Here is a 24000-nt window from a genome sequence, read left to right as displayed (position 1 = left end):
TGCTCGTTCAAGAGGGCTTTGGACGATGCCTTTATATAGCATAGTGTGGTAATGCCTAACCAATTGGACTTTAATATTTCAAGTCCAGACATTCCCACATGCAGCGCTACCGTTGTTAGTTTTTTTTTTTTTTTTTTTGGAATTAAACATTTAGCCTGTATCAAGGTCGTTTGGCGCTGTGGCTTAGTTGGTCAAAGTGCCTGTCTAATAAACAGGAGATCCTGGCTTTGAATTCCAGCAGTGCCTTGTCTGCAGTTGGCTGTTCATTCATGGGCCAGAGAGTACTAAAAAGTGCTTTCTGTCCAACAGTTCTAGAGGAAGCAGAGCACTTAGGCTCTGTGGCGCAATGGATAGCGCATTGGACTTCTAGGTTGTGAGCTGAGCCATTCAAAGGTTGTGGGTTCGAGTCCCACCGGAGTCGCAAGCTTTGCACTTTTTCTTCACTGACTTAAGGTGTGGTGCGTTTCTAACATTTTAGGCATCTGTCCATCCCGTTTTGCTTCTTTCTTTCATTGCGCAGTGCAGGCTCAGATACTAGGGGTACTCTACAATAAAGCAGATGACTTAATTGAGCTGTTTTAAATAAGGGAGATTAGAAAACGGTGTAGGGCCTAGTGGGCTTGAGGAATGACTCGTCGGCAACCTGTGGTTTTGGGGGAAAGTAACTGCCACTTATTGTTGAGATCACGCCTTTTGGATTTGTCGTACAAGAGCCTCTTTATGCATGTGCAAAGTAACTGACTAGAAAGCACAGTAATTTTTGCTTCCCCCCCCACTGTCTTAGAGGAAACTGCGTTTGGAAGTATCGTATCCAGAAGTTTTTTCTTTTAGTGTTAAGACCAAGTTGGCCAGAGCACCTGTCTTGGGAACAGCAGGTGCTAGGTTCAAATCCAAACTGCACCTTTCCCTCAGATTATGGGAGAGTGGCTTTCTGATCTGAAACTCTTTCAATGGCCGATAGCATATGTTTGTCCTGATTTCCATTTTCCGAGCTGACTCTGGGTTTGGATGACATGGTCAGGCTTGAGACATGATCATCCAGACTCTAAAGGACCGCGTCCGGCTTGTCAGCATTTTCTGCATCCTGACATGCTGGTTTTTGTTGTGTATTATTTTTTCTTCTTCGATTTTTGTTATCGGGCAAATGTCTCTTACTGTGAGTTTCTGTGGCGCTGTGGCTTAGCTGGTCAAAGCGCCTGTCTTGTAAACAGGAGGTCCTGGGCTCAAATCCCAGCAGCGCCTTAGTCCAGGTGGTGCGTGTGTTGTTTTATAGAGCTCACCGGAATGAATTATAAAATTGTATAGCTTTGAGGCGTAATGAATAGTGCGACAAATAGAGTTAAACAACCTCTTTGCTTGCCATTTTAAGACTTGCTGTCTTTTTTTAGTCTCTGTGTGCAAGAACGTCTTGCCTCCTAATCAGCGTTGGCGCTGTGGCTTAGTTGGTCAAAGCGCCTGTCTAGTAAACAGGAGATCATGGGTTCAAATCCCAGCAGTGCCTTATGTACAGGTTTCGTGTTTGCTTTTGTTAAGAGTAACGAGTGTTTACGCTGCGGGATGTTTAGCAGTCGGTTTCTTAACAAAACTCAAATCCTTAAGAACGCTGATCGTTCAAGAGGGCTTTGGACGATGCCTTTATATAGCATAGTGTGGTAATGCCTAACCAATTGGACTTTAATATTTCAAGTCCAGACATTCCCACATGCAGCGCTACCGTTGTTAGTTTTTTTTTTTTTTTTTTTGGAATTAAACATTTAGCCTGTATCAAGGTCGTTTGGCGCTGTGGCTTAGTTGGTCAAAGTGCCTGTCTAATAAACAGGAGATCCTGGCTTTGAATTCCAGCAGTGCCTTGTCCGCAGTTGGCTGTTCATTCATGGGCTAGAGAGTACAAAAAAGTGCTTTCTGTCCAACAGTTCTAGAGGAAGCAGAGCACTTAGGCTCTGTGGTGCAATGGATAGTGCATTAGACTTCTAGGTTGTGAGCTGAGCCATTCAAAGGTTGTGGGTTCGAGTCCCACCAGAGTCACAAGCTTTGCACTTTTTCTTCACTGACTTAAGGTGTGGTGCGTTTCTAACATTTTAGGCATCTGTCCATCCCGTTTTGCTTCTTTCTTTCATTGCGCAGTGCAGGCTCAGATACTAGGGGTACTCTACAATAAAGCCGATGACTTAATTGAGCTGTTTTAAATAAGGGAGATTAGAAAACGGTGTAGGGCCTAGTGGGCTTGAGGAATGACTCGTCGGCAACCTGTGGTTTTGGGGAAAAGTAACTGCCACCTATTGTTGAGATCACGCCTTTTGGATTTGTCGTACAAGAGCCTCTTTATGCATGTGCAAAGTAACTGAGTAGAAAGCACAGTAATTTTTGCTTCCCCCCCACTGTCTTAGATGAAACTGCGTTTGGAAGTATCGTATCCAGAGTTTTTTTCTTTTAGTGTTAAGACTAAGTTGGCCAGAGCACCTGTCTTGGGAACAGCAGGTGCTAGGTTCAAATCCAAACTGCACCTTTCCCTCAGATGATGGGAGAGTGGCTTTCTGATCTGAAACTCTTTCAATGGCCGATAGCATATGTTTGTCCTGATTTCCTTTTTCCGAGCTGACTCTGGGTTTGGATGACATGGTCAGGCTTGAGACATGATCATCCAGACTCTAAAGGACCGCGTCCGGCTTGTCAGCATTTTCTGCATCCTGACATGCTGGTTTTTGTTGTGTATTATTTTTTCTTCTTCGATTTTTGTTATCGGGCAAATGTCTCTTACTGTGAATTTCTGTGGCTCTGTGGCTTAGCTGGTCAAAGCGCCTGCCTTGTAAACAGGAGATCCTGGGCTCAAATCCCAGCAGCGCCTTAGTGCAGGTGGTGCGTGTGCTTGTTTTATAGAGCTCACCGGAATGAATTATAAAATTGTATAGCTTTGAGGCCTGGTTAGTACTTGGATGGGAGACCGCCTGGGAATACCAGGTGCTGTAAGCTTTTCGAAGTGCTTCATTTGGCAGCTGATTTAAATAGCCAACGCTTGACAGCCTCTTTCGCTTACGGCCATACCACCCTGGAAATGCCCGATCTCATCTGAACTCGGAAGTAAAGCAGGGTCGGGCCTGGTTAGTACTTGGATGGGAGACCGCCTGGGAATACCAGGTGCTGTAAGCTTTTCGAAGTGCTTCATTTGGCAGCTGATTTAAATAGCCAACGCTTGACAGCCTCTTTCGCTTACGGCCATACCACCCTGAAAATGCCCGATCTCATCTGAACTCGGAACATGGGTTTTAAACACAGCGGTTTTAAAGAATGAAGACTATGTTTTAAGTGTAAAGGAAATTATTCAAAAGGAAAAGGAAAAAGGGAATGAAATCTATAATGAGGACAAAAGAATGTGGTGGGAGAATGTGAAGTATTTAATTAAAAAGTTTACGATAAAATATTGTAGACAATTACAAAATTGTAAAAAATATAAGGAAAAGGAGCTGAAAGAAAAACTAGAAAACGAATTGAAAAATGAGAATGGAAAAAATATACAAAAGATTAAAGAACTGCAAGGAAGATTAAATGAAATGGAGGAGGAGAAATTTGAAGGTGCAAGATTAAGAAGTAAAGCAAAATTTACAGTAGAGGGGGAAAAGTGCACTAAATTTTTCTTTGATCTAGAGAAGAGAAGAGGGAAGTCAGAAATGATTAGAGAAATAAGGAGCAAAAATGGGAACGTAGTAGAACAACATGAGGAGATTTTGGAAGAAATAAGATCATATTATGAGAAATTGTTTTGCACAGAGGGAATAAAAGAAAAAGAAAAAGGGGAATTACTAAATCTAATAAAATCAAGAGTAGAAGAAGGGGAAAAAAGAGAATGTGACGAGGAGATAAGAGAAGAAGAAATAAAAAGAGCAATTAGTGGATTAAACAAAAAGAAAAGTCCAGGAATAGATGGGTTGGGAAGTGAATTTTATATTGTTTTTAAAGATATTTTATCTACTATTTTAAAGGAAGTATATGATGAGATTTTTGAGAATGGTGAGATAAATAAAAGAATGGGGATGGGCTTAATGAAGGTGATATACAAAGGAAAGGGGGATAAAGTAGATTTAAAAAACTATAGACCTATAACAATGCTTAATACTGATTTGAAGATTTTAGCCAAAGTTTTGGCTAATAGACTAAAAGAAGTGAGGCCAAGCATAATAAAAACAAACCAAGCATATAGTATAAAAGGACGAGACATTGCGGATACAACTATGAGTATTAAAGACACAATTAGATATATAAATGATAAGCAGAAAGATGGTTTTTTAATTAGTCTGGACTTCGAGAAAGCTTTTGATAGGGTGGAGCATGACTTTTTATTTGGAGTGTTAAAGAGTTTTGGTTTTGGGGAAAATTTTATAAAGTGGGTTCAGATTTTATATAGAGGAGCGTTAACAAGGATAAAATGCAATGGGTTTTTAACAGACTGTTTTAAGTTAACAAGGTCAATCAGACAGGGTTGTCCGTTATCTGCACTTTTATATGCTTTAGTTGCAGAACCACTGGGATTAGCTGTGAAGCACGAGGACAGAATAAAAGGAATAGAGGTAGAGGGGGGAGTGAATAAAATATTTCAATATGCTGACGATACCACATTAATACTACAAGATCTGGCAAGTGTAAAGCAAGCAATGGAAACAATACAACATTTTTGCAAGGGTTCAGGGGCTAAAATAAATGAGGATAAAACAGTATATTTGAGATTTGGGAGAACTGAGGCTTTATCTGGACATTTTACTTTTAAGGAAATGGATGAAATTAAAATTTTAGGCATTGTAATTGGGAAGGATGAAAAGAAAGCAGAAGTAACCATGTGGGAGGAAATTTTAGGAGGGATTGAACGGAGGCTGAGGTTTTGGAAATTAATGTCTTTAACTTTAAAGGGGAGGGTTTTAATTTTGAATGTTTTAATGGTTTCTAAATTATGGAATATTTTATATGTGTCATCAATGCCACTGTGGATGGAAAAAAGGCTGAAACAATGTTTTTTAGACTTTTTATGGGAAGGGAAACCTCCAAGAATAGCATATGCAACGTTAATTGGAGAAGTAGGCAAAGGGGGTCTAGGTTTAATAGACGTGGAGCAAAGAAAAAACAGTTTAAGAGTAAAAATGGTAAGGAAATATTTGGATGAAGACAATAAGGCAGCATGGAAAAGAACAATGGAATATTTTTTAAGTAAAAGTGGCAATTTTAATATGGGAGATAATATTTTATGCATGAGGATGAAAAAATTCATGACAGAGGGTCTACCAGATTTTTATAAAGAATTGATTGGAGCATGGGGGAAATTTTTAACTTGTGTACATTTTAACATACAAGGACGCGAGAACATTTTAAATCAGCCTTTATTCTTAAACAGTGGCATTCTTAATCAAGAGAAAGTGGTGTTTTTTAGGAAATGGTGGGAGGTGGGAATAACAAGAGTAAGGGATGTTTTATATGAATTTAAGGAAGGATTTTTACCGGTGCAGTATGTTATTGACGTAATGGATGAAGCGAAGGAGGATTTTAACAGACAAGACTTAATAAAGGAATACGACATAATCAAAAATGCCATACCTGCAGAATGGTTAACAAGAATAGAAAATATGGAAGAAAATAAACAAAGTAAAGATGTGATTGTAAAATTTGGCGAGAAATGGTGGAACTTGAAAGATAGTACTGTGAAAAAGATTTATGGGTTTTTTAGAGATGGGGTTTTTAAGAAACCGCGTGCAAATGAGTACTGGATACGGATGTTTAAAGATGTAAATGAAGACAACATATGGGCTAATATAAATGGCAAATTAGTACAGTCAAAAGTGGAGAATTTGGAATATTTGATCAGAAATAAAGCAGTTTTTACAGATATAATTTTAAACAAAATAGGGATGGAGGAAAGTGTCACATGTAAAGTATGTCAAGATGCAGATGAAGGATTCTTACACCTGTTTTTATATTGTAATGAGTTGAAAGATTTTAATGAGAAATGCAAAAGCATTATTTTAACTTTGAAAGGAGAAAGAGATGACAAACTTGAGTGGGAAAAGGTGTTGATGTTGGGAGTGAACAAAGAATGTAATAATGAAAAGCTCATAAATTTACTTGTGATGTTAATGAAGAGTGCAATATGGGAGAGAAGAGTTGCTGCAAAAAAAGAAAAAGCTGTATTAGATGTGTGGAATGTATTTAAGAGGAAGGTGGAGAAATATGTTGAATGTCTGTTTTATTATTTTAAGATGGAGGACATGCAGGAGGCTTTTTATGATGTTTTTACTCAAGAAGTTTCAAAGACTTTAAATGACACAGGAATGAAAATGCCTTTTTAAAAATGTGATTATACCCTTTAAGGAGTTCTACTTGCAACATTTTATATTTAAAATGTGTTATTGTGAAAATATGATGTAATACGGACCTTTTTATTGTTTTGTCTGAAGTGAAATATGTATAAATAAGTGAATTGTATGAATAAAAAAAAAAAAAAAAAAAAATGGAAATGCCCGATCTCATCTGAACTCGGAAGTAAAGCAGGGTCGGGCCTGGTTAGTACTTGGATGGGAGACCGCCTGGGAATACCAGGTGCTGTAAGCTTTTCGAAGTGCTTCATTTGGCAGCTGATTTAAATAGCCAACGCTTGACAGCCTCTTTCGCTTACGGCCATACCACCCTGGAAATGCCCGATCTCATCTGAACTCGGAAGTAAAGCAGGGTCGGGCCTGGTTAGTACTTGGATGGGAGACCGCCTGGGAATACCAGGTGCTGTATGCTTTTCGAAGTGCTTCATTTGGCAGCTGATTTAAATAGCCAACGCTTGACAGCCTCTTTCGCTTACGGCCATACCACCCTGGAAATGCCCGATCTCATCTGAACTCGGAAGTAAAGCAGGGTCGGGCCTTGTTAGTACTTGGATGGGAGACCGCCTGGGAATACCAGGTGCTGTAAGCTTTTCGAAGTGCTTCATTTGGCAGCTGATTTAAATAGCCAACGCTTGACAGCCTCTTTCGCTTACGGCCATACCACCCTGGAAATGCCCGATCTCATCTGAACTCGGAAGTAAAGCAGGGTCGGGCCTGGTTAGTACTTGGATGGGAGACCGCCTGGGAATACCAGGTGCTGTAAGCTTTTCGAAGTGCTTCATTTGGCAGCTGATTTAAATAGCCAACGCTTGACAGCCTCTTTCGCTTACGGCCATACCACCCTGGAAATGCCCTATCTCATCTGAACTCGGAAGTAAAGCATGGTCGGGCCTGGTTAGTACTTGGATGGGAGACTGCCTGCGAATACCAGGTGCTGTAAGCTTTTCAAAGTGCTTCATTTGGCAGCTGATTTAAATAGCCAACGCTTGACAGCCTCTTTCGCTTACGGCCATACCACCCTGGAAATGCCCGATCTCATCTGAACTCGGAAGTAAAGCAGGGTCGGGCCTGGTTAGTACTTGGATGGGAGACCGCCTGGGAATACCAGGTGCTGTAAGCTTTTCGAAGTGCTTCATTTGGCAGCTGATTTAAATAGCCAACGCTTGACAGCCTCTTTCGCTTACGGCCATACCACCCTGAAAATGCCCGATCTCATCTGAACTCGGAAGTAAAGCAGGGTCGGGCCTGGTTAGTACTTGGATGGGAGACCGCCTGGGAATACCAGGTGCTGTATGCTTTTCGAAGTGCTTCATTTGGCAGCTGATTTAAATAGCCAACGCTTGACAGCCTCTTTCGCTTACGGCCATACCATCCTGGAAATGCCCGATCTCATCTGAACTCGGAAGTAAAGCAGGGTCGGGCCTGGTTAGTACTTGGATCGGAGACCGCCTGGGAATACCAGGTGCTGTAAGCTTTAAAAAAATAAATAAATAAAAAAAAAAAAAAAAAAAAAAAAAAAAAATGGAAATGCCCAATCTCATCTGAACTCGGAAGTAAAGCAGGGTCGGGCCTGGTTAGTACTTGGATGGGAGACCGCCTGGGAATACCAGGTGCTGTAAGCTTTTCGAAGTGCTTCATTTGGCAGCTGATTTAAATAGCCAACGCTTGACAGCCTCTTTCGCTTACGGCCATACCACCCTGGAAATGCCCGATCTCATCTGAACTCGGAAGTAAAGCAGGGTCGGGCCTGGTTAGTACTTGGATGGGAGACCGCCTGGGAATACCAGGTGCTGTAAGCTTTTCGAAGTGCTTCATTTGGCAGCTGATTTAAATAGCCAACGCTTGACAGCCTCTTTCGCTTACGGCCATACCACCCTGGAAATGCCCGATCTCATCTGAACTCGGAAGTAAAGCAGGGTCGGGCCTGGTTAGTACTTGGATGGGAGACCGCCTGGGAATACCAGGTGCTGTATGCTTTTCGAAGTGCTTCATTTGGCAGCTGATTTAAATAGCCAACGCTTGACAGCCTCTTTCGCTTACGGCCATACCACCCTGGAAATGCCCGATCTCATCTGAACTCGGAAGTAAAGCAGGGTCGGGCCTTGTTAGTACTTGGATGGAAGACCGCCTGGGAATACCAGGTGCTGTAAGCTTTTCGAAGTGCTTCATTTGGCAGCTGATTTAAATAGCCAACGCTTGACAGCCTCTTTCGCTTACGGCCATACCACCCTGGAAATGCCCGATCTCATCTGAACTCGGAAGTAAAGCAGGGTCGGGCCTGGTTAGTACTTGGATGGGAGACCGCCTGGGAATACCAGGTGCTGTAAGCTTTTCGAAGTGCTTCATTTGGCAGCTGATTTAAATAGCCAACGCTTGACAGCCTCTTTCGCTTACGGCCATACCACCCTGGAAATGCCCGATCTCATCTGAACTCGGAAGTAAAGCATGGTCGGGCCTGGTTAGTACTTGGATGGGAGACTGCCTGCGAATACCAGGTGCTGTAAGCTTTTCGAAGTGCTTCATTTGGCAGCTGATTTAAATAGCCAACGCTTGACAGCCTCTTTCGCTTACGGCCATACCACCCTGGAAATGCCCGATCTCATCTGAACTCGGAAGTAAAGCAGGGTCGGGCCTGGTTAGTACTTGGATGGGAGACCGCCTCGGAATACCAGGTGCTGTAAGCTTTTCGAAGTGCTTCATTTGGCAGCTGATTTAAATAGCCAACGCTTGACAGCCTCTTTCGCTTACGGCCATACCACCCTGGAAATGCCCGATCTCATCTGAACTCGGAAATAAAGCAGGGTCGGGCCTGGTTAGTACTTGGATGGGAGACCGCCTGGGAATACCAGGTGCTGTATGCTTTTCGAAGTGCTTCATTTGGCAGCTGATTTAAATAGCCAACGCTTGACAGCCTCTTTCGCTTACGGCCATACCACCCTGGAAATGCCCGATCTCATCTGAACTCGGAAGTAAAGCAGGGTCGGGCCTGGTTAGTACTTGGATGGGAGACCGCCTGGGAATACCAGGTGCTGTAAGCTTTTCGAAGTGCTTCATTTGGCAGCTGATTTAAATAGCCAACGCTTGACAGCCTCTTTCGCTTACGGCCATACCACCCTGGAAATGCCCGATCTCATCTGAACTCGGAAGTAAAGCAGGGTCGGGCCTGGTTAGTACTTGGATGAGAGACCGCCTGGGAATACCAGGTGCTGTATGCTTTTCGAAGTGCTTCATTTGGCAGCTGATTTAAATAGCCAACGCTTGACAGCCTCTTTCGCTTACGGCCATACCACCCTGGAAATGCCCGATCTCATCTGAACTCGGAAGTAAAGCAGGGTCGGGCCTTGTTAGTACTTGGATGGAAGACCGCCTGGGAATACCAGGTGCTGTAAGCTTTTCGAAGTGCTTCATTTGGCAGCTGATTTAAATAGCCAACGCTTGACGACCTCTTTCGCTTACGGCCATACCACCCTGGAAATGCCCGATCTCATCTGAACTCGGAAGTAAAGCAGGGTCGGGCCTGGTTAGTACTTGGATGGGAGACCGCCTGGGAATACCAGGTGCTGTAAGCTTTTCGAAGTGCTTCATTTGGCAGCTGATTTAAATAGCCAACGCTTGACAGCCTCTTTCGCTTACGGCCATACCACCCTGGAAATGCCCGATCTCATCTGAACTCGGAAGTAAAGCATGGTCGGGCCTGGTTAGTACTTGGATGGGAGACTGCCTGCGAATACCAGGTGCTGTAAGCTTTTCGAAGTGCTTCATTTGGCAGCTGATTTAAATAGCCAACGCTTGACAGCCTCTTTCGCTTACGGCCATACCACCCTGGAAATGCCCGATCTCATCTGAACTCGGAAGTAAAGCAGGGTCGGGCCTGGTTAGTACTTGGATGGGAGACCGCCTGGGAATACCAGGTGCTGTAAGCTTTTCGAAGTGCTTCATTTGGCAGCTGATTTAAATAGCCAACGCTTGACAGCCTCTTTCGCTTACGGCCATACCACCCTGGAAATGCCCGATCTCATCTGAACTCGGAAATAAAGCAGGGTCGGGCCTGGTTAGTACTTGGATGGGAGACCGCCTGGGAATACCAGGTGCTGTATGCTTTTCGAAGTGCTTCATTTGGCAGCTGATTTAAATAGCCAACGCTTGACAGCCTCTTTCGCTTACGGCCATACCACCCTGGAAATGCCCGATCTCATCTGAACTCGGAAGTAAAGCAGGGTCGGGCCTGGTTAGTACTTGGATGGGAGACCGCCTGGGAATACCAGGTGCTGTAAGCTTTTCGAAGTGCTTCATTTGGCAGCTGATTTAAATAGCCAACGCTTGACAGCCTCTTTCGCTTACGGCCATACCACCCTGGAAATGCCCGATCTCATCTGAACTCGGAAGTAAAGCAGGGTCGGGCCTGGTTAGTACTTGGATGGGAGACCGCCTGGGAATACCAGGTGCTGTAAGCTTTTCGAAGTGCTTCATTTGGCAGCTGATTTAAATAGCCAACGCTTGACAGCCTCTTTCGCTTACGGCCATACCACCCTGGAAATGCCCGATCTCATCTGAACTCGGAAGTAAAGCAGGGTCGGGCCTGGTTAGTACTTGGATGGGAGACCGCCTGGGAATACCAGGTGCTGTATGCTTTTCGAAGTGCTTCATTTGGCAGCTGATTTAAATAGCCAACGCTTGACAGCCTCTTTCGCTTACGGCCATACCACCCTGGGTACGCTAGAGGGAGTTAGTGTGCAAACAGGAAGTGAAAGGCTGCAGACGGGAGAGAAAGGCTCTCCCTTTCTTTTGTAGTTTTATTTAGTTTTTTTTGGGTGTTTAATATAGTTTAAGGAGTTATTATTTTTATTTTTGGAGTTTAAACCACCTGACAGCAGCACATGTGCTAGCTGGAAGGTGGTTATTCACCTTTTTTGCTTGGATTTTTTGGGACAATGGAAAGCACAAAGGACAAATTCACTGGACTTTCGGGCAAAACAAGAGGAGAAAGTAACACAGAGATGGATGGTGAAAAGCAAAGAGGAGACGACACGGGAGTACGAGAGGGAAAACAGATGGGAAACAACACAGCACGAGGAGGAGAAACAAACATGGCTAACATGGAACGACAAGAAAATCAGCAACAGGAAAGACAACATGAAAGGAGAGGAAAGAAGTACTTGAAGGAAGCAACTGTAATACTAAACGTGGACAAAGTAAAAGAGGTGAGAGTTTCAGACATTATTAAGGCGTTAACAGAAAAATGTGGACATGGGAGAATTTTGGCAATAAGACCGAGAAAGGACAAAGAATATGAAATAACTTTAGAAGAGGAAGAAACTTGTGACAAACTGATTGATGGACTAACAATAAATGAAGAGAACTGTGAAGTTAAAATGTTACAAAACAGAGACTATGTTGTCTCCTTTATGCACTTGCCTGTTTATTTGGAGGATAGTGTAATATTAGAAAAATTGGATGGATGGGGTGTTAGCCCCTTATCAAAAATTAAAAGGAGGACATATCCGGGCACTGAGATTGAGGATGGGACAAGGTTCATAAAGACACGGTTTCCCAAGGAGGTGGCTTCGCTTCCATATAGCACGAAGTTTGAAACGGCAGAAGGACCACAATATTTCCGGGTGATGCACAGCCACCAAGTTAAGACTTGTAGGCTGTGTATGAGCCTGGAGCATGTGATGAAGGACTGCCCAGACTTTAGGTGCTTTAAGTGCGAAGAAAGAGGACATTTTGCAAGAAACTGTGATGCAATTAAATGCCCGGAATGCCTCCAAATTTTAGCAAAATGTGAATGTTGGATGGAGGCAGAGGAAGGAGAAGAGAGAAACCAGATAAGCAGGCAAGTGCATAAAGTAAACAATGTAGAACAAAATGAAGGAGAAGAACAAGCAGGAGTTTTACAACCAAAAGACTTACTGAAAGAGATAGAAAATGGAAAAGAAATTCAAGAGGATAAGAAAATGCATAAGAGGAATAACGAAGATGACATTTTTTGTGAAGAAAGACATGAAGAAGAGAGAGGAAAAATGCAAAATGAAGCAAATGAAAGACTGATATTGGAAGAAAGGGAGAGGCAAACGCTTTTCAAAGAAACTGAAAAAAGAGAAGAAGAGGATAATGAAAACATAGAAATGGAAACAATGGACAACTCTCAGATGTGTGGAGACAATGAGGTGAAGACTGGACAAAGAAATGAAGAAAAAAAGTAATGAAATTGGAAGAGAAGAAGAAATTAAAATGGACAGAGAGGAGAGAAGAACAATTCGAAGAAGGACATTAAAGATTAAACCTAATCTAGAAAGTACAAAGAGAAAATTTACTACAAGAATGAAAAACATGAACAGATATGAAGTGTTAAAGGAAATGGAGGGAGATGATGAGTAATAATGATTTTTAGGTTTTTAATTTTATTTTTATTTCTTTTAATGGTTTTAAAATGTGTATCTTTTAATGCAAGAGGTATGATGGAAAAAGGGAAATTTGAGAAAATAAGAGAAAAATGTACAAATAAGGACATGATAGTATTACAAGAAACAAACTGGAAAGATTATGTAATGGAAGATTTTAAAAAGAAGTGGGAGGGGGATATCTTATATAACAATGGTGATGGCAAATCTGGAAGAGGGGTGGCATTTTTAATAAAAAAAGATGTTTTAAATATTAAAAAAATCGTGTATAAAGACAACAATGGAAAGTGTTTAGTGATAGAAGTAAACTATGAAGGACAAGAAATGATTATAGCCAATATACATGCACCAACGGAAGAGAAAGATAAAAAAGAGTTTTTTAAGATTTTAAATAAGGTAATTGAGAGATATAAAAAAATAATAATGGTAGGAGATTTTAATACAGTTTTTAATAAACAAGACATGGCAGATGGAATGGTTTTTAAATCTGACACAGCAAGGAAAGAACTAAAGGAGCTAATAAAAGAAAATAATTTAATAGACATATGGAGGGAAAATAACAAAGAAAAAAGAGAGTTTTCAAGGAGACAAATAGTTGGAGATTTTATATGTCAAACAAGAATAGATTTTATATTATGTACTAGGAATATTGAGAATTTTATAGAAAACATACAGTATGAAGAGAACATTTTTAGTGATCATAAGCTCTTGCATTTTAAAGTGAATGTAGATAACATACAAAAAGGACCAGGAACTTGGATTTTAAACACAACCATTTTAAAAAATGAAGATTATGTTCAAAAAGTCAAAGAAATAATAGAGAAAGAAAAAGAAAATAGAATGTATGATGAAGATAAAAGGATATGGTGGGAAAACACAAAATACCAAATAAGAAAATACACAATCAAATATTGTGCAGTACTACAAAGATGTAAAAAGTATACAGAAAAAGAAGTTAAAAGATCCTTAGAAAAAGAATTAAACAAAGAAAATAAAGATATTGAAAAAATCAAAGAAATAGAGCAAAAATTACGAGATTTAGAAGAAGACAAATATAAGGGGGCAATGTTGAGGAGCAGATCTAAATACACAGTAGAAGGGGAAAAATGCACGAAATTCTTTTTTGATTTAGAGAAGCAAAGAGGTAAAGCAGGAATACTAAAGGAAATTAAAGGGAGAAATGGAAAAATTGTGAAAGGAAACATAGAAATACTAGAAGAAATCAAACATTTTTATGAAGATCTTTTTGAAGCAAAAGGTATTGATGAAGAAAAAGAAAGGAAGATTCTAAATTATATAAAAGTAAAATTAGAAAAAGATGACAACAAAGAATGTGACAGAGATATAGATGAAGAAGAAATTGAAAGTGCAATAAATCAACTAAATAAAAAGAAAAGTCCAGGTATAGATGGAATAGGAAATGAATTTTATATTGTTTTTAAAGATATTTTAAAAGGAATACTTAAAGAAGTTTTTAAAGAAATTTTTAAATGTAAAGAGATGAATGAAAGAATGGGGATGGGATTAATGAAGTTAATATATAAAAGAAAAGGAGCAAAAACTGAATTACAAAATTATAGGCCAATAACAATGTTGAATACAGATTTAAAGATTTTAGCAAAAGTTTTAGCGAATAGATTAAAGGAAGTAATGCCTAAATTAATTAAATCAAACCAAGCATATGCAATAAAAGGGAGAGATATTGCAGATGTAACAATGAGCATTAAAAGCACAATAGACTATATACAAGAAAAGAAGATGAATGGTTTTTTAATTAGTGTAGATTTTGAAAAGGCTTTTGACAGAGTCGAACATACTTATTTGATGTACTCAAAACATTTGGATTTGGAGAGAATTTTATTAATTGGATTAAAATTTTATATACAGGGGCTTTAACAAAAGTAAAATGTAATGGTTTTTTAACAGATTGTTTTAAAATTACAAGATCGATTAGACAAGGATGTCCTCTTTCAGCGCTATTATATTCCCTAGTCGCAGAACCTTTAGGGTTAGCAATAAAACAAGAAACTAAAATTAAAGGAATAAAAATAGAAGAAGAGGAGGATGAAGGAAAAATATACCAGTATGCTGATGATACAACAATAATAGTGAAGGAGAAAAAGAGTGTAAAAGAAGCCATGAAAAAAGTACAGGAGTTTTGTAAGGGAACAGGAAGCAAAATAAATGAAAATAAAACACAATATATGAGGTTTGGTAAAGCAGATATTTTAACAGATTGTTTTCAATTTAGAGAAGTAGAAGAACTGAAAATTTTAGGAATTTTAATTGGTAAAAATGAAAGAAAAGCAACAGAAAAGATGTGGGATGATCTAATAAGAGGAATAGAATCAAGATTAAATTTTTGAAGGATGAGAGAACTTTGTTTAAAGGGGAAAGCCTTAATATTAAATGTTTTAATGACATCAAAGCTATGGTATAAATTATATGTAACAGAAATGCCATGTTGGATAGAAGAGAGATTGAAAAAGTGTGTTCAAGATTTTTTATGGGAGGGGAAACCCCCAAGAATTGTGTACAATACAATAATAGGAGCAACAGAAGAAGGAGGGATAGGATTGATTGATATTAAACAAAGGAAGAATTGTCTTAGAGTCAAAATAGTTAAAAAGCTTTTACAAGAGGAGAACTCAACAGAATGGAAAAAGGTTATGAAATATTTTTTAAACAAAGTTGGCAATTTTAACTTAGGAGAAGACATTCTTTGGTTAAAAACAAAAAACTGGATGACGGAAAAGTTACCAGGGTTTTATCAAGAAATTTTAAGTGCATGGGGGAAATTTTTAGATGGAGTATTTTACCAAGTAAAGGGTAGAGAAAACTTGTTAAATCAACCTTTGTTTTTAAATAAAAGTATTTTAAAAGAAGGGAAGGAACTATTTTTTTAAAAAATGGATGGATGTGGGGATTTTAAGAATAAGGGATGTTCTTTATGAATTCAAAAAGGGATTTTTAACTAAGCAATATATAGTAGACTTAATGGAAGAAGCTAAAGAGGAATACAGTGTAAAGGAAATAGAAAATAAACTTGAAACGGTCAAAGGTGCCATACCAAAAGAATGGATTACAAGAATAGAAAATATGGAAGAATGTGGGAATGAAAAAGTCATACATGTCTATTTAAAAGGAAAGCTTTGTAATTTTAAAGATTGTTTACTGAAAGACTTTTATGTTTATTTTAGAGATAGTGTATTTCAAGAACCTATAGCAAATAACTTTTGGGTACAAAGATTGAATAGTGTGAAAAAGGAAAATATATGGAAAAACATGAGAGGGAAAATAATAGAAACAAGATTGGAATGTTTTGAATATTTTATAAGACACAAGGCAATTTTTACTGAGTGCATTTTAACAAAGATACAGAGAGAACCAAATGCAACATGTAAGGTTTGTTTTCAAGAAGATGAAGGAATTTTACACCTGTTTTTATACTGTAAAGAATTAGAATGTTTTTACATGAAATGCCAAAAAATGCTAAAAGATTTATTGAAAGACTGGGATGAAGAACAATTGGAATGGAATACTCTTGTGATGTTCGGATGGAATATGGAAAACAAAAACAAAAAGTTTGTAAATCTTCTTATAATGATGATTAAAAAGTGTGTGTGGGAAAGAAGAAATGTAGCAAAGCAGGCAAAAGTTGTTTTAAATGTGTGGAATGTACTAAAACGAAAAATGGAAAGATACATAGAAAGACTGTACTGGTATTTTAAAGGAGAAGATATGTTACCAAGCTTTTATGATGTGTTTAATGATGAAGTGTATAATGTTTTAAGTGGTTTAAAGTGGAAAATGCCCAAAGAGGATGTTATTTTATGAAGAATGTTTATTTTAATGTATTTGTTTTGTGAAATTTCTTGAAGTATTTAAATGTAAATGTAATGTGAATATTTTTGAATAAAAAAAAAAGAAAGAAAAAAAAAAAAAAAGAAATGCCCGATCTCATCTGAACTGGGAAGTAAAGCAGGGTCGGGCCTGGTTAGTACTTGGATGGGAGACCGCCTGGGAATACCAGGTGCTGTAAGCTTTTCGAAGTGCTTCATTTGGCAGCTGATTTAAATAGCCAACGCTTGACAGCCTCTTTCGCTTACGGCCATACCACCCTGGAAATGCCCGATCTCATCTGAACTCGGAAGTAAAGCAGGGTCGGGCCTGGTTAGTACTTGGATGGGAGACCGCCTGGGAATACCAGGTGCTGTAAGCTTTTCGAAGTGCTTCATTTGGCAGCTGATTTAAATAGCCAACGCTTGACAGCCTCTTTCGCTTACGGCCATACCACCCTGGAAATGCCTGATCTCATCTGAACTCGGAAGTAAAGCAGGGTCGGGCCTGGTTAGTACTTGGATGGGAGACCGCCTGGGAATACCAGGTGCTGTAAGCTTTTCGAAGTGCTTCATTTGGCAGCTGATTTAAATAGCCAACGCTTGACAGCCTCTTTCGCTTACGGCCATACCACCCTGGAAATGCCCCCTTGAGTTTGACTGAGTCAGTGCTTTCAAGGAAGTGTGAGGTGGCAGTAGGGAGAGAAAGGCTCTCCCATTTTGATTTTTCTTTATTGTTTTTTTTTCTTGATTTTGCTTAAATCAAATTGTATTAATTTTGTTTAGTTTTAGTTAAACCCCAGACAGTGTTATCTGTTTGGGGTTAAAACGTTTTGAAAGGATGGAAACTTTGGTAAAGGAACTGGAACTGAAAATGGACTATGGCAGCATGGACAAAGCTACTCCTGAAAACAACATATCTAGAGATTCAAACAACGGCATCGACGATAATGACACATGGGCAACTGTTGTGGCAAGAAGGAGGAAAACTAAATCAGACACAAGTAGAGAAGAAAGTGGAGAAATGCAACAAACGAAAGGTAAAGCAAATGCTGAACACTTGGAAAACAGCCAACAAACAAGTCATAGAAATGAGATGATAAACAAACTGAAAAGTCTAGCTAGATTTCAGAGACAATATAAAAAAGAAACAACTTTGACAATGACTGTGAAAGATCCTGAAAATATCACTGTAACTATGATTATAAAGGCTGTGGAAGATAAGACTGGAATTGGAAAATTGTTTGGACTGAGGAAAAAATCCAATTTTGACTTTGAACTAACTATGGAAAATGAAACGGACTGTGATCACTTAATGGATGGACTGATGATTAACCAACAATTTTGTGAAGTATCAAAACTCTGCGCAACTGAGAGAATGGTTTCTTTTTTGAACTTACCCAACTATATTCAAGATAGTGAAATCATCCAAAAGCTGGTGGACTGGGGAGTTTCTCCAATTCTCCCTCTGAGAAGAAGATATCATCCAGGAACAACTGTGGCTGATGGAACAAGGTTTATCAGGGTGAAATTTCCAAAAGAGGTTATGAGTCTTCCTTACAATGTCAAGTTTGATACAGAGGAAGGACCAAAATATTTTAGAGTCATACATGATCAGCAGATAAAAACATGCAGATTATGTGGAAGTGCTGAACATGAAAAAAAAGACTGCCCACAATTTGTGTGTAGAGAATGTCTGGAGCAGGGGCATTTTGCGCGGGACTGTAAAGCCCCACGGTGCCAAGGCTGCAAAAAGACAATATTGTGGTGCAGATGTGAATCGGATGAGGAAGAGACTGGAGTTATGGAAACGAACAAACAAATGGAGAAATCAAGCAATGAAGAACGGGAAGAGGAAGTACAGGAATTACCACCGGATGATTTGAATGAACAAGAAGAGGAGCGGGCCATGAGTGAAGAGGATGAAGGAGATACAGCAGAGACTGAGGCACAACATCTAATGAAAGACGATGGACAGGACATGGAAGAAGAACATGGAGCAGCAGGTGAAAATACAGAAAGCAGAATTGAGGAAGAGGTAAGCGATGATGATGATGATAATGAAGAAATAAATATTGGGACTAAAGACAGAACAATAGACAGCATAAACAGAAGACGGAGAAAAACTGTACAATTGAATATTCAGCAAGTGCTTAAGAAACGGAAATTACGAAAGGAAGCAAAAGCAAAACTAAAAACTGACAGAACTGATCTAAGATTTTAGATCATAAAAAAGACTACAAATGATTGATGATTTGTTTAATTTGGATTTTCTTTTGTTTGGATGGCTTGTTTTCTTTTATATTTCTAATGAACAACTTATGTTTGGTTTCAATTAATGTAAGAGGGCTGTCATCCAAAGTGAAGTTTGAAAATGTAATTGCTTTAACAGAAAAATGTGATGTTATATGTATACAAGAGACTGGATGGAATGAAAACATTGTTAAAGATTTTAAAAAATGTTGGGATGGGGAAATATTGTATAATAATGACCCAAATAAGAAAAAAGGCATGGCAATATTAATTAGAAGGGGAATAGGATATACATTTGATGTTTTATTTAAAGATAATTATGGAAGGATTTTAACTATTAAAATTATGAATAAGGATGAAGAAATAACAATATGTAACATACATGCTCCAAATGAAGACTTAGAAAGAGTTACTTTTTTTAAAGATCTAAGTGTTTTAATGAGTGGATGGAATAATGTTATTGTTTTAGGGGATTTTAATACTGTTTTAGAAAGAATAGATGTAGATGATCATATGGTGTATAGAGCAGATGTTGGAAGAAGAGAACTGAAACACATGATTGAAAAACATAAATATGTAGATGTATGGAGAGAGAGAAATAGAGCCAAAAGAGAATACTCAAGAAGGCAGTGGGTGAATACAGTTTTAAAACAAAGTAGATTGGACTATGTTTTATGTACAAGGAATTTAGAATCTTTTATTTCAAATATTTTTTACAAGATTTTTAGCTGTAGTGACCATGATTTTCTGTATGTAATGATGGATTTCAGTGGAGTTGAAAGAGGACCAGGTGTATGGATGTTTAATACAGAGCTTTTAAAGAATGATTTTTATAAAATTGAAATGGAAAACATGATTATTAATAGTGTAAATGACGAGTTATATGATGAAGAAATAAGTGTGTGGTGGGACAATGTAAAATTAGAGGCCAAAAGATTTTCAATAGAATGTTCAAAGAAAATGCAGAAAGCCAAAAGAGCTAAAGAAAGACAATTAAACAAGGAATGGGAGAATGAAATGGAAAAGATAACAGAAGGAAATATGGATATTAGGAGAATAGTGATATTAGAAGAGAAACTGAAAAAATTAGAAGAGGAAAAATGTATGGGAGCTAGAATAAGAAGTAAGATAAAAAATACAGTGGAGGGAGAAAGAAGTACAAAGTTCTTTTATGATCTAGAAAAAACACGACAAAAAGCAGATTTGATAAAGAATGTCTCAACAAAAGAGAAAACTGTCAAAGATAAAGAAAGTATTTTAAGAACAGTTAAATATTTCTATGGAACTTTGTTTAAAGCAAAAGGAGTTCATGAAAAAGATAAGGATTTTTTATTAAATCAAATAAAGGTTAAAGTAAGCGAAGAGGATAAAAAACTGTGATAGTGATATAACTGAAGAGGAGATCAATGAAGCTATAACACAGTTAAGTAATGGGAAAAGCCCTGGTTTAGATGGTTTGTCATCCGAATTTTATAAGACTTTTAAAGATGTTTTAATTCCAATTTTAAAAGACCTTTTTAATGCTATTTTAAAAAAAGGACAGTTGAGTGAGAGTATGAAGAAAGGAATGATTAAAATAATTTATAAAAATAAAGGTGATAAAGATGATTTGCAAAATTATAGACCTTTAAGTATGCTTAATACAGATTATAAAATATTAGCAAAGATTTTAGCAAACAGGCTTAAAAAGGTAGTTCCCACTCTTATTACTACTAACCAGGCTTATAGTGTTATAGGAAGAGATATAGCAGACACAGTAACAAGCATCAGAGATTTAATCTGGTACATAAAAGAAAAAAAAGATGAAGGATTTTTATTCAGCATAGATCTAGAAAAGGCTTTTGATAGAGTTGAGCATAGCTATTTATTTGACATAATCCAGAAATTTGGCTTTGGTGAGAATTTTATTAAGTGGATAAAATGTTTTTATACAGACATTTTTAGTTTTTTTAAAATAAATGGATTTTTAACCGACTACATTGAGATTTCTAGATCTATAAGACAAGGATGTCCTTTATCAGCATTATTATACACATTAGTTGCTGAACCTTTAGGCTTAGCTATAAATGGAGAAAAGGAAATTAAAGGGTTTAAAATAGAAATCAATAGAACAGAACAGAAAATTTTCCAGTATGCTGATGATACCACTCTGTTTTTAAAAGATTTTAAAAGTGTTGGAAAAGCTATGGAAATATTTGATAAATATTGTCGAGGATCGGGAGCAAAAGTAAATAAAGAAAAAACTGAATATATGAAGATGGGAAAAGTAGACATTCCACAAGGAAATTGGGAATATAAAGAACAAAAAAAATTACATAAAGATCTTAGGCATTACACTGGGATATGATGAAATTAAAACTAGAGAAATAATTTGGGATGAACTTATAAATAAAATGGAAAAAAGATTATGTTTTTGGAAACAGAGAGTATTGTTTTTAAAAGGAAAAGTACTGGTATTAAATTCTCTTTTTCTATCTAAGATGTGGTATGTTTTAAGTGTTGTTAGTCTACCTACGTGGGTGTATAAGAAAATAAAAACTATGATTTTAAAGTTTTTATGGGATGATAAACCATCTAAAATTGCATATAACACTATCATTGGAAAGGTGGATGAGGGAGGACTAGGACTTATAGATCCATGGATAAGAATGAAAAGCATGAGAATTAAAACATTAAAAAAGTTTTTAAATGAAGACAATATTCCATGGAAAAGCATAATGAGTTATTTTATTAATAAATGTGGACAAATAGGAGATGATTTCTTATGGATGGCATTTAAAGACCGCATGATAGAAAATATTCCTGAGTTTTATAAAGAGTTGTTGAGAACATGGAAATGCTTTTATAATAATATACAAACTGAGATTGAAGGGAGAAAACTTTATTTACAGCAACCCTTATTTTTAAATCAGAACAATAAAAGCAAAAAGCAAATGTTTTATGAGAACTGGTATGCAGTGGGTTTTAGACAAGTAAAAGACATTTTATATGATTTACCGACTCAAGCAATAATAGATACACTGGAGGAAATAGAAGATGTAGATGATAAAGAAAAAATTGAAGATCAATACAAGAAGTTAAGATTAGCATTACCAGATCACTGGATCAAAACTATTGAAGAGAATGAAAAAGAAACTGAAAATAGAAAAATAAAAGTTTTTTTAAAAATGGATGAAGATAAAATTAGTATCAATGATTGTCCTATCAAGATGTTTTATACATGTTTGTGTAATACTGTGTTTAAAAAACCTAAATCAAGAGAATTTTGGGAAAAGTTATTTGAAAACTTTGATACTTCAAATATATGGAAAAATGTAAGATCAATTTTAAAAAGTCCAGCATTGGAAAACTTTGATTTTATGTTAAGACACAACTGCATAATGACAGAGATCATCTTTAAAAAGATTGGGGTATCACAAGATGATTTGTGTAAAGTGTGTTTGGAAAAAAAGGAAGGCGTGTTACACCTATTTTTAAATTGTAAAAAGTTGAGTGATTTTATGAAGATGTTGAAAACAATGGTGTGTAATTTTCTGTATGATGAAAACATTATTTTAGAAGAATGGGATACACTGTTTTTATTTGGTTTTAATGGGAAAACAAAAAATAAGTTTGCTCTTAATTATATGTTGACTCTTGCAAGATTTACAATATGGAAAAGAAGAAATATTATGAAACAAAAGAAAAAAGAAATTCCATTGGTTTTGTTGTATAAACAGATTGTGAATGAGGAAATAATGGTTATATATGACTATTGCAAAATGTATGAAAAGATGGACATTTTTGAAAAATGTATTACAAAAAATAATCCATATATTGTACAAACTTGGACTGGTTTTAAAGTTTTCTTACCTAAAGATTTTTAAATATTTTATCTTTTAAATATTTGTATGTATAAATGTCAAGATTGTTGATGATGTATTTTTTAATAAAGAAAAAAGAAAAAAAAAAAGCTCGAATCTGCTCAGGAGCAAGTGTCTTTCCCACGATTAGATTGCAGCATCTTAACAAAGTCTGCACTGGAAGTCTCTCTTTGCCATTGCTCCTTTTAGCAAGAGCACCCTATTGAAACAGGAACAGTAAAGATTCACAATTAGAGTAGTAATACTCTATAACTGGATTTGAATATAATAACAACAACAATGTGGGGTCTGCTGTGATGGAATCAGTAACTTTCACTCTTTTGTGAAATAACAGTTACCTTGTAATCAGGTTTAAATGCATTGCAGCTGGCTGCCGTTAGGAGAAGACTTCAAATGCCTTGAGTAGGGCTCAAATAGAGACAGAACTGTGGTTGACAGGAAGGTGGGAGTGCTTCCTAAGCTGGTATTAAGGAGCTCTTTTTCTTTGTGGAGGAGCTCCAGCAAGGCATGGCTAAATTGAATTGATTTCCCAGTGCTGTTGTGCTACTTGAAACAAGTTGGTGTGGAAACTGCTCAGGGAAAGCAGCTTTGTAAGGTAGCGTGGCCGAGCGGTCTAAGGCGCTGGATTAAGGCTCCAGTCTCTTCGGGGGCGTGGGTTCGAATCCCACCGCTGCCAGGCAGCCCTTTTAGGATGCTTGAGAATGACCTCTCTGCTTGAGCAAACAGACTTGCAAAGAGATACTGCATGCTTCCGCTCACATCCAAATGTAGACTCCTTGGCCAAAGTTGAAGGGCTTCACTAGGAAGCTCTGCGTCCTCTCTGCTGTTCTGCTTCTGTAAAATTGGGCAGAAAAGGGACCACTGCATAAATTCATCGAGGGTAGCGTGGCCGAGGGGTCTAAGGCGCTGGATTTAGGCTCCAGTCTCTTCGGGGGCGTGGGTTCGAATCCCACCGCTGCCAGGTGTGGTTATAAACAAGGCCAAACTGCTTGAGTGTGTGTGTGCATTCTCAGTGAACGCTGGAAGTGAGAGAGTACATTTAAGTTGGCAACTAGTCAGTATAATGTGTTCTTTGAAACTCACGGCAGACTCGTTGGTGTGATAGCAACACATCCCCAAGCTCGAATCTGCTCAGGAGCAAGTGTCTTTCCCACAATTAGCTTGCAGCATCTTAACAAAGTCTGCACTGGAAGTCTCTCTTTGCCATTGCTCCTTTTAGCAAGAGCACCCTATTGAAACAGGAACAGTAAAGATTCACAATTAGAGTAGTAATACTCTATAACTGGAT

The 24000-nt window shown here is 37.8% G+C and overlaps 31 non-coding genes across 31 annotated transcripts; all 31 read left to right on the top strand.

The window, feature by feature from the left end:
* The first annotated feature begins 332 nt into the window (after nt 1-332).
* trnar-ucu (transfer RNA arginine (anticodon UCU)) lies at nt 333-421 on the top strand. The gene is given in 2 exon segments: nt 333-369; nt 386-421. It is a non-coding gene; the product is annotated as a tRNA-Arg (tRNA).
* A 747-nt stretch (nt 422-1168) lies between these two features.
* Nucleotides 1169-1242, top strand: trnat-ugu (transfer RNA threonine (anticodon UGU)). Its single transcript has one exon. It is a non-coding gene; the product is annotated as a tRNA-Thr (tRNA).
* Nucleotides 1243-3028: 1786 nt separating this feature from the next.
* Nucleotides 3029-3147, top strand: LOC137492690 (5S ribosomal RNA). The gene has a single exon (XR_015487866.1). It is a non-coding gene; the product is annotated as a 5S ribosomal RNA (ribosomal RNA).
* A 3499-nt stretch (nt 3148-6646) lies between these two features.
* LOC137493621 (5S ribosomal RNA) lies at nt 6647-6765 on the top strand. Its single transcript, XR_015488966.1, has one exon. It is a non-coding gene; the product is annotated as a 5S ribosomal RNA (ribosomal RNA).
* Nucleotides 6766-6823: 58 nt separating this feature from the next.
* LOC137493622 (5S ribosomal RNA) lies at nt 6824-6942 on the top strand. The gene has a single exon (XR_015489254.1). It is a non-coding gene; the product is annotated as a 5S ribosomal RNA (ribosomal RNA).
* Nucleotides 6943-7000: 58 nt separating this feature from the next.
* LOC137493915 (5S ribosomal RNA) lies at nt 7001-7119 on the top strand. The gene has a single exon (XR_015487864.1). It is a non-coding gene; the product is annotated as a 5S ribosomal RNA (ribosomal RNA).
* A 58-nt stretch (nt 7120-7177) lies between these two features.
* LOC137492691 (5S ribosomal RNA) lies at nt 7178-7296 on the top strand. Its single transcript, XR_015489686.1, has one exon. It is a non-coding gene; the product is annotated as a 5S ribosomal RNA (ribosomal RNA).
* Nucleotides 7297-7354: 58 nt separating this feature from the next.
* On the top strand, nt 7355-7473 carry LOC137493623 (5S ribosomal RNA). Its single transcript, XR_015487863.1, has one exon. It is a non-coding gene; the product is annotated as a 5S ribosomal RNA (ribosomal RNA).
* A 58-nt stretch (nt 7474-7531) lies between these two features.
* Nucleotides 7532-7650, top strand: LOC137493916 (5S ribosomal RNA). The gene has a single exon (XR_015488970.1). It is a non-coding gene; the product is annotated as a 5S ribosomal RNA (ribosomal RNA).
* Nucleotides 7651-7708: 58 nt separating this feature from the next.
* On the top strand, nt 7709-7827 carry LOC137492692 (5S ribosomal RNA). Its single transcript, XR_015489516.1, has one exon. It is a non-coding gene; the product is annotated as a 5S ribosomal RNA (ribosomal RNA).
* A 206-nt stretch (nt 7828-8033) lies between these two features.
* LOC137492117 (5S ribosomal RNA) lies at nt 8034-8152 on the top strand. Its single transcript, XR_015487862.1, has one exon. It is a non-coding gene; the product is annotated as a 5S ribosomal RNA (ribosomal RNA).
* A 58-nt stretch (nt 8153-8210) lies between these two features.
* On the top strand, nt 8211-8329 carry LOC137492118 (5S ribosomal RNA). Its single transcript, XR_015488964.1, has one exon. It is a non-coding gene; the product is annotated as a 5S ribosomal RNA (ribosomal RNA).
* Nucleotides 8330-8387: 58 nt separating this feature from the next.
* LOC141383831 (5S ribosomal RNA) lies at nt 8388-8506 on the top strand. Its single transcript, XR_015489487.1, has one exon. It is a non-coding gene; the product is annotated as a 5S ribosomal RNA (ribosomal RNA).
* Nucleotides 8507-8564: 58 nt separating this feature from the next.
* LOC137493643 (5S ribosomal RNA) lies at nt 8565-8683 on the top strand. Its single transcript, XR_015487861.1, has one exon. It is a non-coding gene; the product is annotated as a 5S ribosomal RNA (ribosomal RNA).
* Nucleotides 8684-8741: 58 nt separating this feature from the next.
* On the top strand, nt 8742-8860 carry LOC141383845 (5S ribosomal RNA). The gene has a single exon (XR_015489534.1). It is a non-coding gene; the product is annotated as a 5S ribosomal RNA (ribosomal RNA).
* Nucleotides 8861-8918: 58 nt separating this feature from the next.
* Nucleotides 8919-9037, top strand: LOC141383556 (5S ribosomal RNA). The gene has a single exon (XR_015489052.1). It is a non-coding gene; the product is annotated as a 5S ribosomal RNA (ribosomal RNA).
* Nucleotides 9038-9095: 58 nt separating this feature from the next.
* LOC141383452 (5S ribosomal RNA) lies at nt 9096-9214 on the top strand. Its single transcript, XR_015488806.1, has one exon. It is a non-coding gene; the product is annotated as a 5S ribosomal RNA (ribosomal RNA).
* A 58-nt stretch (nt 9215-9272) lies between these two features.
* Nucleotides 9273-9391, top strand: LOC137494110 (5S ribosomal RNA). The gene has a single exon (XR_015487860.1). It is a non-coding gene; the product is annotated as a 5S ribosomal RNA (ribosomal RNA).
* A 58-nt stretch (nt 9392-9449) lies between these two features.
* On the top strand, nt 9450-9568 carry LOC141383818 (5S ribosomal RNA). The gene has a single exon (XR_015489504.1). It is a non-coding gene; the product is annotated as a 5S ribosomal RNA (ribosomal RNA).
* A 58-nt stretch (nt 9569-9626) lies between these two features.
* Nucleotides 9627-9745, top strand: LOC141383830 (5S ribosomal RNA). Its single transcript, XR_015489484.1, has one exon. It is a non-coding gene; the product is annotated as a 5S ribosomal RNA (ribosomal RNA).
* Nucleotides 9746-9803: 58 nt separating this feature from the next.
* LOC141382923 (5S ribosomal RNA) lies at nt 9804-9922 on the top strand. The gene has a single exon (XR_015487859.1). It is a non-coding gene; the product is annotated as a 5S ribosomal RNA (ribosomal RNA).
* Nucleotides 9923-9980: 58 nt separating this feature from the next.
* On the top strand, nt 9981-10099 carry LOC137494039 (5S ribosomal RNA). The gene has a single exon (XR_015489533.1). It is a non-coding gene; the product is annotated as a 5S ribosomal RNA (ribosomal RNA).
* Nucleotides 10100-10157: 58 nt separating this feature from the next.
* On the top strand, nt 10158-10276 carry LOC137492698 (5S ribosomal RNA). Its single transcript, XR_015487858.1, has one exon. It is a non-coding gene; the product is annotated as a 5S ribosomal RNA (ribosomal RNA).
* Nucleotides 10277-10334: 58 nt separating this feature from the next.
* Nucleotides 10335-10453, top strand: LOC137493546 (5S ribosomal RNA). Its single transcript, XR_015488804.1, has one exon. It is a non-coding gene; the product is annotated as a 5S ribosomal RNA (ribosomal RNA).
* A 58-nt stretch (nt 10454-10511) lies between these two features.
* LOC137492700 (5S ribosomal RNA) lies at nt 10512-10630 on the top strand. Its single transcript, XR_015487857.1, has one exon. It is a non-coding gene; the product is annotated as a 5S ribosomal RNA (ribosomal RNA).
* Nucleotides 10631-10688: 58 nt separating this feature from the next.
* Nucleotides 10689-10807, top strand: LOC137492701 (5S ribosomal RNA). Its single transcript, XR_015487856.1, has one exon. It is a non-coding gene; the product is annotated as a 5S ribosomal RNA (ribosomal RNA).
* Nucleotides 10808-10865: 58 nt separating this feature from the next.
* On the top strand, nt 10866-10984 carry LOC137493626 (5S ribosomal RNA). The gene has a single exon (XR_015488963.1). It is a non-coding gene; the product is annotated as a 5S ribosomal RNA (ribosomal RNA).
* A 5876-nt stretch (nt 10985-16860) lies between these two features.
* LOC137492702 (5S ribosomal RNA) lies at nt 16861-16979 on the top strand. The gene has a single exon (XR_015487855.1). It is a non-coding gene; the product is annotated as a 5S ribosomal RNA (ribosomal RNA).
* Nucleotides 16980-17037: 58 nt separating this feature from the next.
* On the top strand, nt 17038-17156 carry LOC137493545 (5S ribosomal RNA). The gene has a single exon (XR_015488788.1). It is a non-coding gene; the product is annotated as a 5S ribosomal RNA (ribosomal RNA).
* A 6150-nt stretch (nt 17157-23306) lies between these two features.
* On the top strand, nt 23307-23388 carry trnal-aag (transfer RNA leucine (anticodon AAG)). The gene has a single exon. It is a non-coding gene; the product is annotated as a tRNA-Leu (tRNA).
* A 203-nt stretch (nt 23389-23591) lies between these two features.
* Nucleotides 23592-23673, top strand: trnal-uag (transfer RNA leucine (anticodon UAG)). The gene has a single exon. It is a non-coding gene; the product is annotated as a tRNA-Leu (tRNA).
* The last annotated feature ends 327 nt before the right edge of the window (nt 23674-24000 follow it).

The sequence above is a fragment of the Danio rerio genome, chromosome 4, assembly GCF_052040795.2.
Source record: "Danio rerio strain M-AB ecotype USA chromosome 4, GRCz13ab, whole genome shotgun sequence".
Taxonomy (NCBI): Eukaryota; Metazoa; Chordata; class Actinopteri; order Cypriniformes; family Danionidae; genus Danio; species Danio rerio.
This window is presented reverse-complemented; position numbering and strand designations above follow the sequence as displayed.